The sequence below is a fragment of the Schistocerca piceifrons genome, chromosome 5 (assembly GCF_021461385.2).
Source record: "Schistocerca piceifrons isolate TAMUIC-IGC-003096 chromosome 5, iqSchPice1.1, whole genome shotgun sequence".
Classification (NCBI taxonomy): Eukaryota; Metazoa; Arthropoda; class Insecta; order Orthoptera; family Acrididae; genus Schistocerca; species Schistocerca piceifrons.
The window spans coordinates 201944266-201962621 of NC_060142.1; the positions used below are offsets into that span (position 1 = coordinate 201944266).

At 42.7% G+C, this 18356-nt stretch overlaps 1 protein-coding gene across 3 annotated transcripts in view; it reads left to right on the forward strand.

The window, feature by feature from the left end:
- The window catches only part of LOC124798591, a 44758-nt gene that overhangs the window by 1659 nt on the left and 24743 nt on the right, over positions 1–18356 (forward strand). The gene's annotated exons all lie outside the window — the stretch shown is intronic.

Sequence of the window (18356 nt, forward strand, 5' to 3'; positions counted from 1 at the left end):
TTAGATGCCAGGAAATTTTCACAGAACATACACTGAACAGAGAGATCTAGAAAACTTAGGTGCTAATCCATCTAATGAAAACATATTTTCTGAGAAGATAGTCTAATGAGCATTGAAAGTTCCTTTTTCAAGGTCAGTATGTTTAAGTGCAGCGTATGTGGAAGGATTCTGTAGTACACATATCTCAAAAAGAAAGGACTATACTTTTTCACTTCTGCAAGCAGGAAGGGGCTAATTCCAGATCAATTGATCCTATTGATCGATATTGTAATGATGTGGTATGTGACTAACACAAAGGAACCAGAACACTAACAACATTTCCTTGGTGGTGTCTATATTATGTTTTAGAATTACGGAGACAGACTTACCTGCAATGCAGCCTGAGGTCACAGTTAGGTTAGGAAGTTTGGTTGAGAGTTGGTGAAGCGATATCCAGTGCTTCAGTTAATTCCTAATTCTGGTGTATACTTAACATAAAAGTAAAATACATTCATTAACATTTGTGTGCTATGACCTTAAAAATGTTTATTTTCTGTAAATGGGGGATTTCCTTTTTAGTTTGCTGTGTTCCTGCAGATGCCTTGGATAAGTAGCAGATGGTCCTATTAGATTACATTTTAAATTCAAAGTTTTATTATATTGTTAGAGAATGTTATAATAGCTGATATAGTAAAATAGCTGTCTTTATTGAACAGTATGAGCCATTGATATTTTCTTTAAAGTGTGTCATCACACCTTATCCTGTTAGATAGTATCTGCGATGTTTTTATTTGTATGTTTTATGTGTATGTGTTTTGTTTACAATATGTTTTTGTGTGTGGAGGCTTATATCAAGTTGTTCACTAGTCTTATGTACTGTAAGTTTAGTGGAGCTGCTGAGTATGTTGCAGCTTATGATACTCCCATTCTGCTTTTACTGCTGCTCCAATCATCAGCACAGTACAATTCGATCTATTACTGCAATCTCCTCTGCTTTTACTGCTGCTCCAATCATCAGCACGGTACAATTCGATCTATTACTGCAATCTCCTTTTTAAAAAAAGGAGATTGCAGTAATAGATTGAATTGTACTGCAGCCAAAAGTATAGGTTAGTATGTAAGACGAATGTTTGTGAGTTGGAGAAACCAACTAATATGTTATGACAATATTTTTTATATATATTGAGCATTCCATAATTACATTTATGTCTTCAATGGAAATCCCAATTTTCTCAATCTGCTGTGCTATTTTCAAGTTTTTAATATATTTGCTGGCATCAATAACTAGAACAGCCCTACGTAATACTCTCTGTTCCCATGGTGGTCCAGTTATTTTGTTGATTTTTAGTTTTCTGATGTTTTTGTGTTATTAATGACATCTATTGTTCATTTTTTTGAAGCTCATTTCTCTTTGTGTTTATGATATTGGTTTATAGGTGTAGTATTGTGTTTTTAACTAATCCCTAATCGCTCTCATAAAATTTAAATTGTGCTTGGCTGAGCTTAACATTATTGCATGAGTAGAAGCACTATTTGCAAGAGTTCGAAGCAATTGTTAGGTATTCAACCACCTAGTAATAATTGATATCTGTAATAGCATTCTTATAGTTAGAAAATTACTAAAAGTAATGAAGTACGAGCGTACAAGATTGAATATGATCTATCACATGGACACATCATTTCAGTGATATTTTGAAATTTTAATGACATTATTCCAATATTAAAAAGTTACTACAGAACAAGTATGTCCTGCCATATGTTGCTATAGTTAATTTGTTTAAGTTATGAAATCTGACTGACTCTTCGTTCTGGGAGCCAGTGTGGTTTCTGCAAGCTGTGATTGAGCAATAATTGGTTCACCATGTCTATTCATGAGGTTTAAAAGATAGGAGATAACTACAGTTGGATTTACTTTTTCTTTTTTTGCCCATTTCATCTACATCTGTACTCCACAACACAACATATTTTGTGCGGTAGAGTGTGTAGGATACCAGTATTCCTTTCATAGATGGTAGCCTATATGGGAAGAAAGATCATTGGTAGCTCTCTGTATAGGTCTGAATTCTTTGAATGGCAACACAGAGGTTACTATTGAGTATGTCTTTTTGGATGAGGTATTATAATTCTTGACTTGTTGTTGAAGGAGGGATCTTGATATTTTGTGAGTAAGGTCCCACTGCAGTTGAGTATTCTGTGACACTCCCATGGTGACCAAACAAATTAGTGATGAATCATTCTGCTATTTGACTCTTTTTTTCTCTCTCTTCCATTTTTCTAAATTGGTAAGGGTCCCAGACTGACAAACACTGCTCAGGTATTGGTTGAACAAGTGTTCTGTAAGACAAGTTTTTGTGCATGAATTACACTTCCGTGGGAAGTGTAAATCTTCCACATGATCCATTTAAAACTGATCTGAGCAAGTACTTTTAGATACTTGAATGGAACATTCCATGTCAAATTAACACAATTTTAATATGGATTCTAACACGCCATTTCAGATTTTGAAGAAACTTGGTACATATAAGAAAAATACCTGGTTCTATTTAAATATGTCAACCCATTTTGAAAGTACAGCAATGTGAAGTTTTTAAAAATTGTCCTAATTAAGCTAAAATGATGTGTCATTTTGCAGCATTTTCCATGAGGTTTGTTATGATATGTAACACAACACACAATTGAGATGAAAATTGTTTTTCAAATTTAAATGAAAATTTAAATTTTTAATTTATGAAAGAGCACATCTTAAAATTTCAAAAAAATTGTATCCAACATGCACATTGTTGTTAACAAGTTCCCTGGGTATGAAAGTGAGACTGTCATATCTTCACACTTTAATAAAATTTCATAAAGACATATTTCACTAAAAAATTAAATTTTTGAAAATTTGTAGCTTTAACCAGAAATATACATAACTTACCGATAAATAAATGTTCACTTTCTCGTAAATGTATCTGTAGTATGTTTAAATTGTAACTAGTGACTATGATGGGTGATTAGATTACTAGAATGACTAAAAATATAAGTTTTTAAAAAAATAAATGTTCTAGGAAAGTTGATTTGAACTACACACACACAGACGCACACCCCTGATCAGTCCTCATACTGATTTAGTGGCATTTGGTGAATGTGAATGATGTCGGTTATTAACAGTTTCATTAATTTTTTGTGAGGTATTGGAAAGTAAAAACTTATTATCAAAGTCATTACTCATAGTTTCAGTATTTTTTCAAAATATTCTCTTCATAAACATGTCTACATTTTAATTACTCGAGATCTGTGAGGTGATATACAATGGCTCATTAAAAAAGATATCAGACACTACTGTGTTGCTTCCTTTAAAAAAAAAAAAATCTAATCATTCTGTGAAAAATATAAAGCAGCTAAGAAATGTGGCTAATTGGATGTGTGTAATGTTTCCTAATATCCCAAAGATATCAAAAATTTGTGGTAACTGTAGGAAGCAGATTAATTGGGTTATCATTTGAAAAAACAACTATTTGCTAATGCAGAGGATTCCTCAGAAACTGAATGTGGGTCACTGGAATAATCTGTCATAGGTCATCTGAAAATGGATTTTTCTTCAAGTATTAGAAAAGAAGTAATGCTACTCATATTTTTGCTTGAATCTTGGAATATAGGAAAGATAATATGTGAGCTCGTTGCTCCTAACTGCATAGTACACATGGCAAAATGACTTTTGAAGGAAAGAGGTGCATTAGAAAGTTCTGACCAAAAACAGTAAAGAATTAGTCACAAGAAGTTGTGCAAATAATATATAACTCTTTTTATGGAATCATTGAAATAAGTAGAGAATGGTGGGAAGAGAATCTGCTTAACTGTGAAGGGGAAGAATGGAGACATAACAGTGATATCTAAAAGACATATTTTGTGCACTTCAAAATAAGCATATAAAAATTTCAAAGATACATTCCAAGATATGAAGATTGGGTTTTCTAAATTTGGAGAGCTATGGCCAGGACTCTGCCATTTTGCAAGACAAAGCGGAACATTCAGTATGACATGTTTGCTCAATACATCAAACTGTCAAACTCATGATAGAAAATGCTAAGACCGATATGTTAACCTCTGGAGAATTGGCTGCTTATCAACACTGTTCGGCAAAACTGTTACGCATTCCAGCATCAGTTTATTATAAGAAACTGTAGTTCTTGCCCAGGAAACGATCCAACAAAAAGTACACCACAGAATGCATTTGATAATAACATGGTTGAAAATATCACTTTTCGACAGTGGATTTCAGTAGACATATGTAACTTAAGAACAATGCAGAAGACCTCATCCAAGTTTATTGAATTATTTTCTGAAAAACTGACCACATGATTTTCTAGCTAAGCAGCAAAAGCTGTTACATAAATGAAGTTAAGGAAAACTTCAATGAGGGTGAATATGTTGTTACATGTGACTTTTGTGAGAATTACACTTTTGTGATCCAAAATGAGGCCCAGAGATATTGGTCATGTGCTCATGCAACAATGCATCCATTTGTAAGTAAAAAAAAAAAAAAATGGGAACAATGTTGTAAACTTACATTTTTATGACGAATATTTTGGCATCAAAACAGAATGGAATTTTTTGGAAAACAACCTTTTGATGATTTCAGTGACTGTTAAGAGAGCAGCAACAAAAGCAAATCTGCAGAGGCCATATGATAACCAAATTCCTACACCAAAACAACTTTTTGACTGGGCAGTCAAAAGCATTACATATGCACACTTAGATTTTCAATGTAAGAAGTGTACATTGAAACTAAGGGATTTATAGAAGAGTGCTTTAGAGTCAGTTTCCTACTTACAGACAGACACAGAGGTTACATGCGTTTATACTGATAGCACTGATAGCATCAAGAGCTTCAAAAAGATTGGCAAATCTCAACAGTATTATGGAAAGGACAGACTGATACTCGACATAAAGATGACACGCTGAGCTCAGACAGATGCAACAAAAAGATGTTACACATTGAGCTTTCAGCCAAAGCCTTCTTCAGGAAAGAAAACCCACACATTCATGCAAGCAAACACATCTGGAGCACACATGACCTCTATCTCCGGCTTCTTTGGCCAGAATGCATAGGTATCACATCGAATGTAAACAGCAATCTGGAGTGGAACAAGTAGGGGGAGAAATACCAGGGCATAGGGGAAGGAGTAGTCAGCACTGCCTGGTGGAACATGCAGGGACTAAATGTTAGCCGGACAAGGCTGCCAGGTGCAGCATCAGGATGCTTTGGAGGAATGGGGTGGTAAAAGAGAAGAGCAGAGAAGGAGAAAAGACCAGTGGGTGCATTGGCAGAGCACAGTGATGGTGAGGGGATGTGAATTGGGAGAAGATGGTGAAGACTTTCTCAGATATGAAAGAATCTACTTTCAAAAGTCACAAAAATCTCCAGAGAAACTGGCTTTGTGAGGTATTCATGGATACATTACTGCCATCTGCAATAAGAAACGGTGACTAGCATATGTTTTAACAAAGCACCGGTGATTCCTATATGTAAGTAGGATGTAGGAGTGGACCCACAAAATTACTAACCAATATCGCTAACATTGGTTTGCTGTAGAATCCTTGAACATGTTTTCAGTTTGAATATAATAAATTTTTATGAAACTGAGAAACTCACGTACACCAATCAGCTTGTTTTTAGAATGCACTGCTCGTATGAAGTGTAGCTTTCCCTTTTCTCACATGATACGATTCCATATTTCTAGATTTCTGGAAAGCATCCACCACGATCATCTACTGCAGACTGTTAACAAAGGTATGAGCATATGGAAAAGGTTCTCAGATATGCGAGTGGCTCAGTCTTCATAAGTAATAGAACCTATATGTTGTCCTTACCAATGAGTGTTCACCAGAGGCAAAGGTATTGTCACGAGTGCCTCAGGGAACTGCAGTTGGACTGCTGTAATTTTCTATATACATAAACGATCTTGCAGACAGAGTGCGCAGCAATCTGCGTTTGTTTGCTGGTGATGCTGTTGTGTATGGTAAGATGTCAAAGTTGAGTGACTGTTTAAGGATACAAGATGAGTTTGACAAAATTTCTATTGGTGTGATGTACGGCAGGTAGCTCTAAATGTAGAAAAATGTAAGTTAATAAAGGTGAGTAGGAGAAGCAAATCCTTAACGTTCGGATATAGCATTAGTAGTGTACTGCTTGCCACAGTCACTTCATTTAAATATATGGCCATAATGTTACATAGCTATATGAAATGGAATGAGCATGTGAGGATTGTGGTAGGCTAGATGAATGTTTGACTTTGGTTTATTAGGAAAATTTTGGTAAAGTGTTGTTCATCTGTAAAGGAGACTGCATATAGGACACTAGAGCGACCTATTCTTGAGTACATGCTCAAGTGTTTGGGCTCCACCCTATGTCAGATTAAAGGAAGACATTGAAGCAATTCAAAGATAGGCTGCTAGATTTGTTACTGATCCCAATGTTACTGAGATTCTTCAGGAACTCAAATTGGTATCCCTGGAGGGTAGGCGACATTTTTTTCTGAGGTACACTGTCAAGAAAATTTAGAGAACCGGCATTCAAATCTGAGTTCAGAACGATTCTACTGCCGCCAGCATACAGTTTGTGTAAGAACCATGAAGGTAAGTTATGAGAAATTAGAGCTCAAGTGAAGGTAAGTAGACAGTCATTTTTCCCCTTGCTTTATTTGCGAGTGGAATGGGAAAAGACATGACTAGTAGTGGTACAGGGTACCATACATCATGCTCCACACAGTGGCTTGTGGAATGTGTATTTAGATGTAAGTGTAGATGTAACAAAAGATGAAAGTTTTGATGAAGTTAAAGTCAACATCCCTTCACCCAGCTGGCCAATCACTGTCTTCTGAATATCCTACAAAACCTGTTAATCTATGGGTGTCTGTAAATGGTCTTCTTTGTAAAATAAACCCATTAACACCAAGAGGAACAATATATCAAATTCCTGAGGATGTTGCTGTGAAAAAAGGAAATTTTAAAAAGATGTGAAACCTTAAAACACACATTGTTTGTCTCAGGTTTTGCAAATGGCATTTCAAAAATGTGTGTGTGTGTGTCTGTTGACAGTAAATTTAAATGTGTACATAGATGTGTTAATAATAAAGTTATGTATATTTTTGCTGAAATTGATAAATTTTATGCAAATGTAATTTTTTAGAGAAACTTGTATTTTTGAACTTTTATGAAGCTATGAATCCATGACAATCCCACTTTCATACTTAGGGAATTAGTTAACATTAATGTGAAGTATTGTATACAATTCTTTTAAAAGAAATATGAAGATGCTCTTTTTGATAAATTACAAATTTGTATACCCATATTGTATTGTATATCATAGAAAAGCTCACGAAAAATTGCTGCAAAATGGCACCTCTCCAATCATTTTAGTTTAATTAGGAGAGTTGCTACAGCAATTTGAATTTATGGCTTTGGGATGTTTTTTTGGCAATTTTTAACAACTTCACATTGCCATATTTTCGAAATGGGTTGACTTATTTTAATAAAACTGGAAATTCTTCTTAATATGTTTTCAGAGTATCTTTCTGCCAAGGTTCTTCGAAATCTGAGATGGAGAGTAAAATCACTGTGTTGACTTTACATGCAATGAATCTTTTCATCTACTTATACCTATTGCATTACATTTATTTATGTTCAGAGTCATCTGTCAAGCTCTGCAGGAAGCTGTATTTCCAAACAAATATCCAAAAGCATTGCATTTGTGTATGCATAGCATTTGTGAACACAACTGCATAGTGTGGGAATAGCTTCATAGGGATAAACATTGTTTACCAAGTCATTTATATCTATTGTGAACAGTAGTGGCAATATCGCACTCCACCCAAGCCCCCACCACTCTTTTGACGAGTAAATGCTTGGCTTCCACGGGTCCCCACCTTTGCAGCATTGCTTCCTCTTTCTGTGCTGCAAACCTACATTTTGGCCATTTCTGTTGGATGGCCTTTTTTGGTGCAGACTCTGCGCGGTCTTGTTAAATGATTTAGATCTTGATTTTTACTTTCACTTCCGGTGCTTTCTTCACCGTCCATTAGTGATTATATGGTCCCCCTTATTGGATTTGATGTGCAAGGACCTGCACGATGGTAACCTCCCTCCCCCCCCCCTCCTCCCCCAACAATGCAGGAATCACACTGTTTGTGCCTGCCCTGCACATTCCCCTCATACGCCATGGACTATCGTGGACTATGGGCACATCATGACTGGGGCACGGGGACTCCTGGCAATGGATTACTGATCAGTAGCTGTTGCTGTGGCTGGGTGGTGCCCATGGGGAGAACCCTCATTCAGAATGGGTGGTGCCACGGCAGATAGTTCGCACCTGAAATGACTGAAACTTTCTCCCGCTGGTGATCACACGGCCCCAGCAGTCTCTTCAGGTGGAAAGCCCTCATATGATACGATGAAGTACGATCTCCATCAAGATGGGTGGCCAGTCATTTTTGTTTGGTTCGTGGTCATTTGGGATTTCGGGAAATGAACGAGCTGACCAGATGTCACCAGGATGCCAATTCTGGAAATAGGGTTCCAGAGCCAGACCTTTAGTCATTTATGTGCCATCGACTGATGGAAGTATGGAACTCAGATTGGCCTGTCCTGATCTCCTCAAACAAACTGAGGCCAGTTAAGGAGACCACAGACCTCTGTTAACTCTGCATTGGCCACACTTGGCTGACCTGTGGTCACATTCTCAGACGGGAGGATCCCTCAATGCCCTCCGCCTGCCCCCCTCCCCCCCCTCCCCCCCACTTCCCTTCCCTGCACGCTCCACCCTCCACCCCTGCCCAGGGTCTGTTGGCGATGGGTTGCCCATCCTGCATAGATTCTGTTTATTCTTTTTCATTCCGTGGTTGTAATGCCTTGACTTGACTGCCCTTAACGCATTGTTTGTGCGTTCCCTTCCTGTGCCACACCATTGGAGGAATGCTGGAAAGATGATAAGGAGTAAAATCCCTCCCCCTCCCCCAGTACCTGGCCTGTACCAGGACCAACAGGGACGCCTTTTTGGTCACAAAGCCGTAATTTTTTATGGGAAACGTTGGAGACAAATATGATCAAGTTGTAGACATCTCTAAGATGAAGAGCAGTTTCATACTCATTAAAATGTCATCTCCTGCCTAGTCACAGGCACTGCTCTTTTGTGAAAGTTGTGTGACATTCCCATGATTGTCACTCTCCGCAAGACTCTCAGTATGGTTCAGGGCCTCATCTTTCACCGTGATCTTCTTCTGCAATCTGATGAACTGCTGGGGGCGAACTTAGAGTGACAGTGTGTGCATTTCATCCGTCTTGTCCATAGGGAACCAAAGGAAAACAAGGGTTCCTACTGGGGTCTTCATCTTGGCTTTCCAGGGTGGTACGTTACCTGAGAAGGTCAATATGATGGTCTACCAGTGTGACGTGAAACCCATCCAGTGAGGTGCTTTAGGTGTATGAAGTTCGGACATGTGTCTTCCCGATGCAAAGCTGTCCTAGTTTGCAAAGATAGAGGACATCAGCTGCACGTGAATGTTCCTTGTGCCCCTACCCCCCATCTGCGTAAACTGTGGCAAGCTCCACTCTCCCTGCTCTGTTTGTAAGCAAGTGAAGAATATCAAGGAGTACAAGAGCCTGGACAAGCTCACATATCAAGAGTCCACAAAAAAAGTACGAGTGTCTTAGTTACGGACAAATGACACTATCTTACACTACAGCTGCAATGTCGTTGCCTTTTCTGCCAATGGTGCCATCCTCTGTTGCACCTCTTACAGTGGGCCCTCAGAGCTGCCCACTGGTACCTGCCTTCTAGGTGGTTGGGACCACTTCTGGTGCTTACATCACACGCACTTTGGGAGCAATGGCTCTCCACCTGCTGGGGACACAGGTCCCCATCCCCCAGCCAGAGGCACCTCATCCTCCTCTAGCTAGGAAGAGGTCCCTTGGGACTCTACCTTCCATGGTTTCTGCTGCTCCACAGCCAGATGCCAACCAGTGGCTGAAGGAACCACAGACTGCTGGCCTTTAGACTTTTTGTTCTTCCTCTATCCCTGAAACTAATTCAGGGAAATCTTCTCATCTTCTAAGGAGAAAAAGGACGAGAAGAAAAAAAGAAGCCCTCTAAGATGAAGGAAACTCTTGTGGTCTCCATGCCACTGGACTCTGCTTGTACTCCTTCTGTGGCCAAGGTGGAGATCCCGGTGGCACCGGAGACATCAGATCTCTCCAGGCACACGGGATCCAAACTGATGGCAGTACATGACCCTGGGTCTTAACCTGCGCCCTCACCCTCTCTCCCCCCCCCCCAGTCGCTTCGTGTCTCCACAGTGTTAAGAGTGTCTTATCCTCCAGTGGAATTGTAACAGATTCTTCCACCACTTTTCTGAGCTATGGCAGTTTTAAGCACATTCCTTGCATCTGTGTTGCCATCCAGGAAACATGGTTTCCAGGCACTTGTACCCCCTGCCCTTCGTGGTTACCAGGGTTATTTCAGGAATCATACCAAAGATGAGAGGGCACCAGGTGGAGTTTGTAGATATATGCTGGACTCAGTATAAAGTGAACTTGTGCCTCTTGATATACCATTTGAGGCTGTGGCTGTTCTGGTATGGGTACGTCAGGTTTTTACCGTTTTTACCAACAGGTTTATCTCTCTCCCTATGATGTCATGTCCCAGGACGTACTGTCAGCATTACCATCTCAGCTCTTTCCCCATTCCTACTCTTAGGCAACTTCAACACCCATAATCCTTTATTAAGTGGAACAATGATCACTGGCTGTGGTAAAGACATCAAAACTTTACTGGCACAGCTTGTTCTTTGCCTCTTCAGCTCTGGTGCCCCCACTTCAGTGTGGCGTGCAGAACCTGGAGGGTACACAGAGACCTGTGTGGTTGTGACCATTTCCCGACATTCCTGTCCCTCCCTCAGTGTTGTTCTCCTGGATACCCACCCAGATGATTCTCTGTAATGTTGACTGGGGTGGGTTCATCACTGCTGTCGTCCTTAGCTCCCCACCATTAGGCAGGACCCATGTGGTTGTTCAGCATACAATGGCAGCCATTTTTTTGGCGGCCAACCAAACCATCCCCTCTTCCTCGGGTTCCCCCCATTGGAAGATGGTACCCCAGTGGACCCCAGAGATCACTGCAACCATGAAACATCATAAATGAGATCTGCAATGCAGTAAGTGGCACCCTTCACTGGAGCACCTCATTGCCTTTAAACGGCTCAGTGCCCACATCCGCTACCTCATAAAATGATGAAAGCAAGAATCCTGGGAACAGTATATTTCCACCATTGGATCATGTACCTCTCCATCCCAGGTATGGGCAAAGATGAAACACCTCTATGGCTTCCTGTCCTTTGCCGATATACCAAATATTTCCTTATATGGTGCCATTTAAACTGATGCAAACACTGTCGCTGAACATTTTGCTGAGGATTACATTCATGCATCTGCATCTGAGAACTACCACCCTGCTCATAAAACAGCGAGTGGAGCAAATGGGCGTACCTTTTACTACCCGTCATCTGGAGCTGTATAATGCACCATTTAGCGAGTGGGAACTGTCCAATCCCCTAACCATTGCCCTGACACAGTGCCAGGGTCAGACCATATCCACAACCAAATGCTGAAACTTCTCTCAGTGGATTGTCAGCATCACTTCCTTATCCTCTTTAATCGGATCTGGGACAAGGGGGAGTTCCATATATCTGGCATGAAAGCACGTTATTTCCAGTACTGAAACAAGTAAGAACGCCCTCAAGATGGATGGTTATCACCCAGTCAGCCTTATCAACATTATCTATAAGTCGCTCAAATGCATTGTGAGCAAACAATTGTCTCGGGGCCTTTGGGCTGCATCTCAGGGTGGTTTTTGCAGAGGCCACTCCACTGCTGATAATTTGGTTCACCTGGAGTCCATCACCTGGACGGCCTTTGCATGTCATCAGCACCTCATTGCTGTCTTTTTAGACCTACAGAAGGCTTATGACATGACATAGTGTCACCACACCTCTACTACATTACATGAGTGGACTCTCCTGGGTCCTCTCCCAGTTTTTGTTAAGAACTTCCTGTCGCACCGTATGTTCTGGGGAGGGGAGGGGGGGGGGGGGGGGTGCTTCACTCAGTATGTCCCATATCTAAGAGGAGGGATCCTGCAGGGCTCTGTACTGAGTGTCCCCCTCTTTCTGGTGGCCATCAATGGTCTGGCGGCGGCTGTATCAGCCTCCTTATATGCCAATGATTTTTGCTTTTATTATTGATCCTCTAGTATGTTTGTTGCTGAGCATTGCCTACAGGATGCCATACGAAAGGAACAGTCATGGGCTCTCATCCATGGCTTTCGGTTTTAAGCCGCCAAGACTCATGTCATGCACTTCTGTCGCCATCGTACTGCCCACTCACACCCAGAGCTTTACATAGATGATCAATTACTTCTTTTAGTTGACCCCTCAGGAGCTCAGCATTCGTTTGCTGAGTACGGGCTTGGCGACCCCAGGGTTCCTGAGCTGGGGACTGGTAAGCGCCACCAGTCATCTGTCACTTTAAGCTCTGGTCATACTTCAACGACCACCGTGAGGCGCGGCTGTGGGATGTTGTGCGTTTTGGAGAATGGGGGTCTTGGCTTCACCACCTGGACTGCGAGGAAGGTACCCACCTCTATAAAAAAAAACCTCAACTTCAAGGTGGGCTACGTGCTGAGGAGGTGAATGGCCGCCAAGGTGAAACAGTCTTTAGCGAGCAATCTCTGGGGCAGCTGCCACACCCCAGTTGAATCGGCTTGCTCAGGCATGCAGGGCTCTGCCTAGATCGACGGTTGTTTCCCTGGCATCTCGTGGGATCCTTATGGAACTGCCTCATGAAACAACTACTCCTGACGGATGAGTGTACCATCAGGCAACTACACCCACTCCTCAAAGAGAGCTCGGTTGGTCAGTCCTCCCGAAAAGTAGTCTCCCACTAATAGTAACAGGGCATTAATGTGCCATAACACTCTCATTGTAATGAAGCGAAGCAGGGGAAGCTTTGAGAAGATATCCCCTTTTTATATTAACAAGGCATTGGAAGGTATAGCTGGGTCTCTGAAAAGTGTCAAACGACTACGTAATGGAACGCCTTTGGTGGAAACTGCTAATTCCACCCAAATATCTAAGCTTCTAGATGACTCTCCAGTCCAGGCTGAATTGCATAACACCCTTAACTATAGTAAGGGCCTGGTTTCCTGCTCCGATATAATGGAGATGGACCCCGCGGAGTTACGTGAAGAGTGGAAGAATGTGGGTGTCAAAGAGGTGCAGAATTATATGAGGAGAGTCAATGGCAAATTGGAAAAATCGGCAACGTTTATCCTAATGTTTAGTACTCCAGAATTACTGGAATAAATCCTTGCTGGCATCCGCCTTAAGGTTTACCCGTTTGTTCCTAACCCCATGCACTGCTATAAATGTCAAAGATTTGGCCATACTAGTATGGGGTGTAATGGGAAGGCTACATGTGGCAATTGTGGAGACTCTGCACACGATTCAGGGACTTCTTGTACACTTCCTCTGAAATGTGTTAACTGCTCTGGGGATCACCCAGTGTAGAGCAGAAAGTGTGGGGTTTACAATGAGGAAAAGAAAATTCAGGAGTTGAAAGTACAGACACACATACCCTATGGTGAAGCTAAAAAGGCTTACAAAGCCATGCAACCACCAGTTTTTGCAACTTCTTTTGCATCAGCCCTTAAAACACCAATAGCTAAGTGTGATGCCTTCACACAAACTCAGACCACAGATTCAAGTATGAGCACATGCACTTGTTGCTGTACCTGTGAGGGAAATGCTCCACTTGCAACTGATGTCGCTCGGAAGCCGTCAGCAGTAGACTTACCACCTAAGCCACATACCACTCCCCAACTTCAGAAGCCACCTAAGCCATCCCAGCAACCCAGGCAGCCTCCTCCTCCTGTCAGTAAAGAAAAACGTCCTCCTAAAAGTAGTTCTAAGTCCAAGAAAGTGGTAGGTAAGCCTTCAGATCGACGAGCGCTCTCCCTTTCTGATGGCGACTATGCTCTTGAAGATACGGACTTCCAATCAGAAGAACTAGAGAACGCGGAACTGGCTAAGGTTCCCCCTGACCTCCCCGGTAAATCACTGCCTATGAGGGAGAAAGCTTCCATAGCGATTTCTGTGTTGCAGTGGAATTTGAATGGATATCGCTCACATTTGGAAGAACTGCAGCTGCTAGTCCAGGATAAACCATTCTGCATCTGCTTACAAGAAACGCATTTTAAAGTCACAGAGACACCTACATTACGGAGCTACCACATATACAGGAAAGACGATACTGCTGTAGGCAGGGCTAAAGATGGAATGGCTATTTTTCTTGATAACAGATACCACTCCTCTGCTGTTTCTCTATCCATGACCATCCAAGCAATTGCTGTAGAAGTTTCTTTGTACCTGCCCCCCTCCCCATGACAATTTGGATGTGGACGCACTGGCAGACCTCTTCCAGGCACTTTCGCGCCCATTCCTTCTTGTGGGGGACTTCAATGCCCACAATGTGCTGTGGGGCTTGGCTACTACTGGCTCCAGTGGTAGGCTGATCGAGCGACTTGTCCATTCTGAGGATATCTGCCTTCTGAACGTGGGTCAGCTGACTCACTTTTCCACAGCTACAGGGTCTTTTTCAGCTGTTGCTCTTTGCTTTTGTTCCTGAGCTATTACAGATTCAGTTCAGTGGGAAGTGGCTCCTGATTTACATTCTAGTGACCACTTCCCAGTGTGGGTTCATCTGCTGCCTAGGACTGACCAGCAGGAGACCACGCAGGTGGGTGATACAAAGAGAAAATTGGTTACAGTACAGTCGACAGGCTATTTTTGAACGAAAGGATTGTGCACAAGAGGTGGTGGCCCATATCAGTCATGAGATCCAAAGGGCTGCCACAGAGTCCATCCCCAGGTCTAGTAACCACCTCGGACAATGGCCTGTACCATGGTGGAATGACGACTGTCGATTGGCAATCAGGGCCAGATGGACAGCTCTTCGGAACTTCAAACGGTGTCCAACTACAGACAAGCACATGCAAGGCGAGTGATCAAAGAGCGGAAGAAGGCTTCCTGGAGTGAATTCACGACTTCCATTAATTGGTCCACTTCCGCTGTGCACGTTTGGGAATCAATAAGACAGATTTCAGGCAAGGGTAGTCCACATCCCCTTACGGCCTTGTCAAAAAATGGGGTCTTGGTAGACATGCCAGAAGAGATGGCTCATGTTTTAGCTGAACACTTCTTTACTGTTACTAAGTCATCCAGACAAGCTCCTGCTGTTCAGGTATTCCGTCGGACTGCAGAGATGAGGCAGCTCAATTTTTTCTCGCGTAATGAAGAAGTCTCCATGTGGGAACTGGAACCAGCTTTATCTGCAGCCAAAGACACTGCTCCGGGTCCTGGTGAGATCCATTATACCATGCTTTGTCATTTGTGCTCTGAAGCAAAAGGTCAGCTCCTCTCTTGTTTCAATCAGATTTGGTTTGATGGACAGTACCCCATGACTTGGAAGGAGGCAATCTTAATTCCATTCTGGAAACCAGGTGAGGACCCGAGCGCCCCTAACAGTTATCGGAGTGTCGTCCTTTCTAGTTGTATAGGTAAGACTCTTGAACGCATGGTCAACCACTTCTTCGTCTGGCTGCTCATATCCCAAGATTAACTGAACCGCTCCCAGTGTGGTTTCAGGCACTACCATTCCACTCTTGACAACTTAATTCTACTGGCGACGATGATACAGGAGCCCTTCTTACACCGAAACCATTTAGTTTGTGTGTTTTTTGACCTCGAAAAAGCATATGACACTACTTGGAGGTACAACATCCTTCGCCAACTTCATGAATGGGAACTACTTGGACGCCTGCCGCTTCTGATCCAATCCTTTGTCGAGGACAGGCGTTTTTGTTATCACATTGGCAATGCCATATCTGATTGCTATGTTCAGGAGAATGGTGTGCTCCAGGGCAGTGTCCTCATGTTATATTGTTTGCCATCGCTATCAATGGCATTTCCTCTGCAGTCAGGAGCCCTGTCAAATGCTCTTTGTTTGTGGATGACTTTGCAATCTTCTACTCTTCCTCTGATTTTACAACGACAATGACGAGGCAGCTACACCTGACCATTAGGAGGCAGGAAACCTGGGCCCAGACAACTGGTTTTCAGTTCTCACCTGAGAAGACTGCGTGTGTTAATTTTAATCGTGCTTGTTGGAGTTTTAACCAACCAGAGCTTACAATGGGGGACCATATTTTACTTTTTCAAGACACAGTGCACTTTTTGTGTTTATTATTTGACTCGAAATTAACATGGCTCCCACACCTGAAAGACCTAAGAACAAAGGGCTTCCAGTTGTTAAACATTTTGAAATGCCTTGGTGGTAAAACATGGGCAGCTGACAGGTCCCACCTCCTACAGTTTTATAGGGGATTTGTTCTATCACGCTTAGACTGTGGCAGCATGGTCTATGGATCGGCCCGTTCTTCCACTGTTGCAGCATGGTCTATGGATCGGCCCGTTCTTCCACTGTTGCAGCATGGTCTATGGATCGGCCCGTTCTTCCACTGTTGCAGCATGGTCTATGGATCGGCCTGTTCTTCCTACCTCAGAATGTTAGATGCTGTCCACCATGCGGGCATTTGGATATCGACTGGAGCCTTTCGGACCAGCCCAGTTCAGAGTCTGTGTGCAGAAACTGGTGAACCACCACTCTGGATTTGGCGACATATCCTTTTGGCTCGACAGGTGCTGAAAATCTCAGCGTTACCTCAGTCGTTGGCATTTAGTTCAGTGATCCAACCCGCCTTCGAACGACTATTCAGGAATCGGCCCCACGTGACCCAGCCATTTGGTATATGTGTTACGGCCTGCCTCAAGGATCTGGAGCTCTCAGACATGGAAATACACACCCAGGGGTGGAACGCACTGCCGCCTTGGTGTCTTCGGAGGCCCAAAGTGATTTTAAGCTTGGCGCAGTACCCAAAAAATTGTACTCCAGTTATGGTTTTTACAACTTTGTTTTCATCTATTTTAAGTATGTACCATCGTTTTATCGTTATTTATACAGATGGATCCCAGCAGGGGAATGCTCTCGGTTGTTCTGTGGTTTTCCCTGATAGAGTTTTTAAAGTGTGTCCTCCAGAACAATTTACAAGTTGTTATGCGGAGTTATATGGCATTTTAATGGCACTGGAGAGGGTTCACAGACATCACCGTACGAGTTTTCTTGTCTGTTAAGACTCTCTTAGTGCACTGCAAGCGCTTCACCAAATGTATCCGGTAGACCCGCTGATTCAGCTCATCCATGACTGCTTACAGCGGCTCCAACACTGTGGCAAGGAGGTGATATTTTGATGGGTACCTGGCCATGTTGGGATACAGGGTAACGCGACATGACTGATAAAGCTGCCAAGGAAGCATGTTGGGATGGTGCTGTTCATCAATGTCCCATCCCGTTGCATGCCATTATCTCATTTTCTTGCAGATGCATCATGCGTCAGTGGGAGACTGAATGGTTGCAGGTGTCAGACAACAAACTGCGGTCACTCAAACCGACCACAAAAGCTTGGCGGACTTCGTGTCAGCCTCGCTGCTGGATGGAGGTTTTGCTTACCAGACTGCGCATCAGGCATATAGGCATATCCCTTTCACATATAGCTTCCTTCTCCGGGGGGGAGGATCCACCTTTCTGTGAAGTTTGTGGTGTGCCGCTTTCAGTTCAGCATATTGTGGCTACATGTGTCCTGTATACTGATAATAGGGCAGCCCTTGGTCTCGCTGGAGATCTGCCCACTGTCCTCGCAGATACCGATACCAGTGTTAACAGAGTGGTGAAATTTTGTGAACTGTCAGGCCTCATCCCTAAACTGGTGGGGTAGGGCGGCAGACTTTAGTACGTTATAAACTGCTCTGCATGTGGGGACAGCCTTCGTCCCCACTCATGAGATTTCCTATTGGTTTTTCGTCAGGGTGCTGATGACCATGATGTCGAGTGCCCCCTCAACCCAACTCATCATTATCATTATCATCATTCTTTTAGTTGAGAACACCACTTTTTGGGACTAGCCTTCAACTCCCACCTGACATGTCTTCCCCACCTTCGTCAACTTGAGTGAAAGTGCTGGCGGCACATCAGTATACTTCATTGCCTCAGTAACACTAGCTGAGGTGGAGATTGTTCTATTCTTTTGCGGCTCTACAAAGACTTGATTCAGTCCCATCTTGACTATGGAAGTCTTGCATGTGGTTCAGCATTACCTCAGCATTGTGGATAGTCGACCCCGTTCATCATTATGGGGTCCGACTTGTGACAGGAGCCTTCTGAACTAGCCCTGT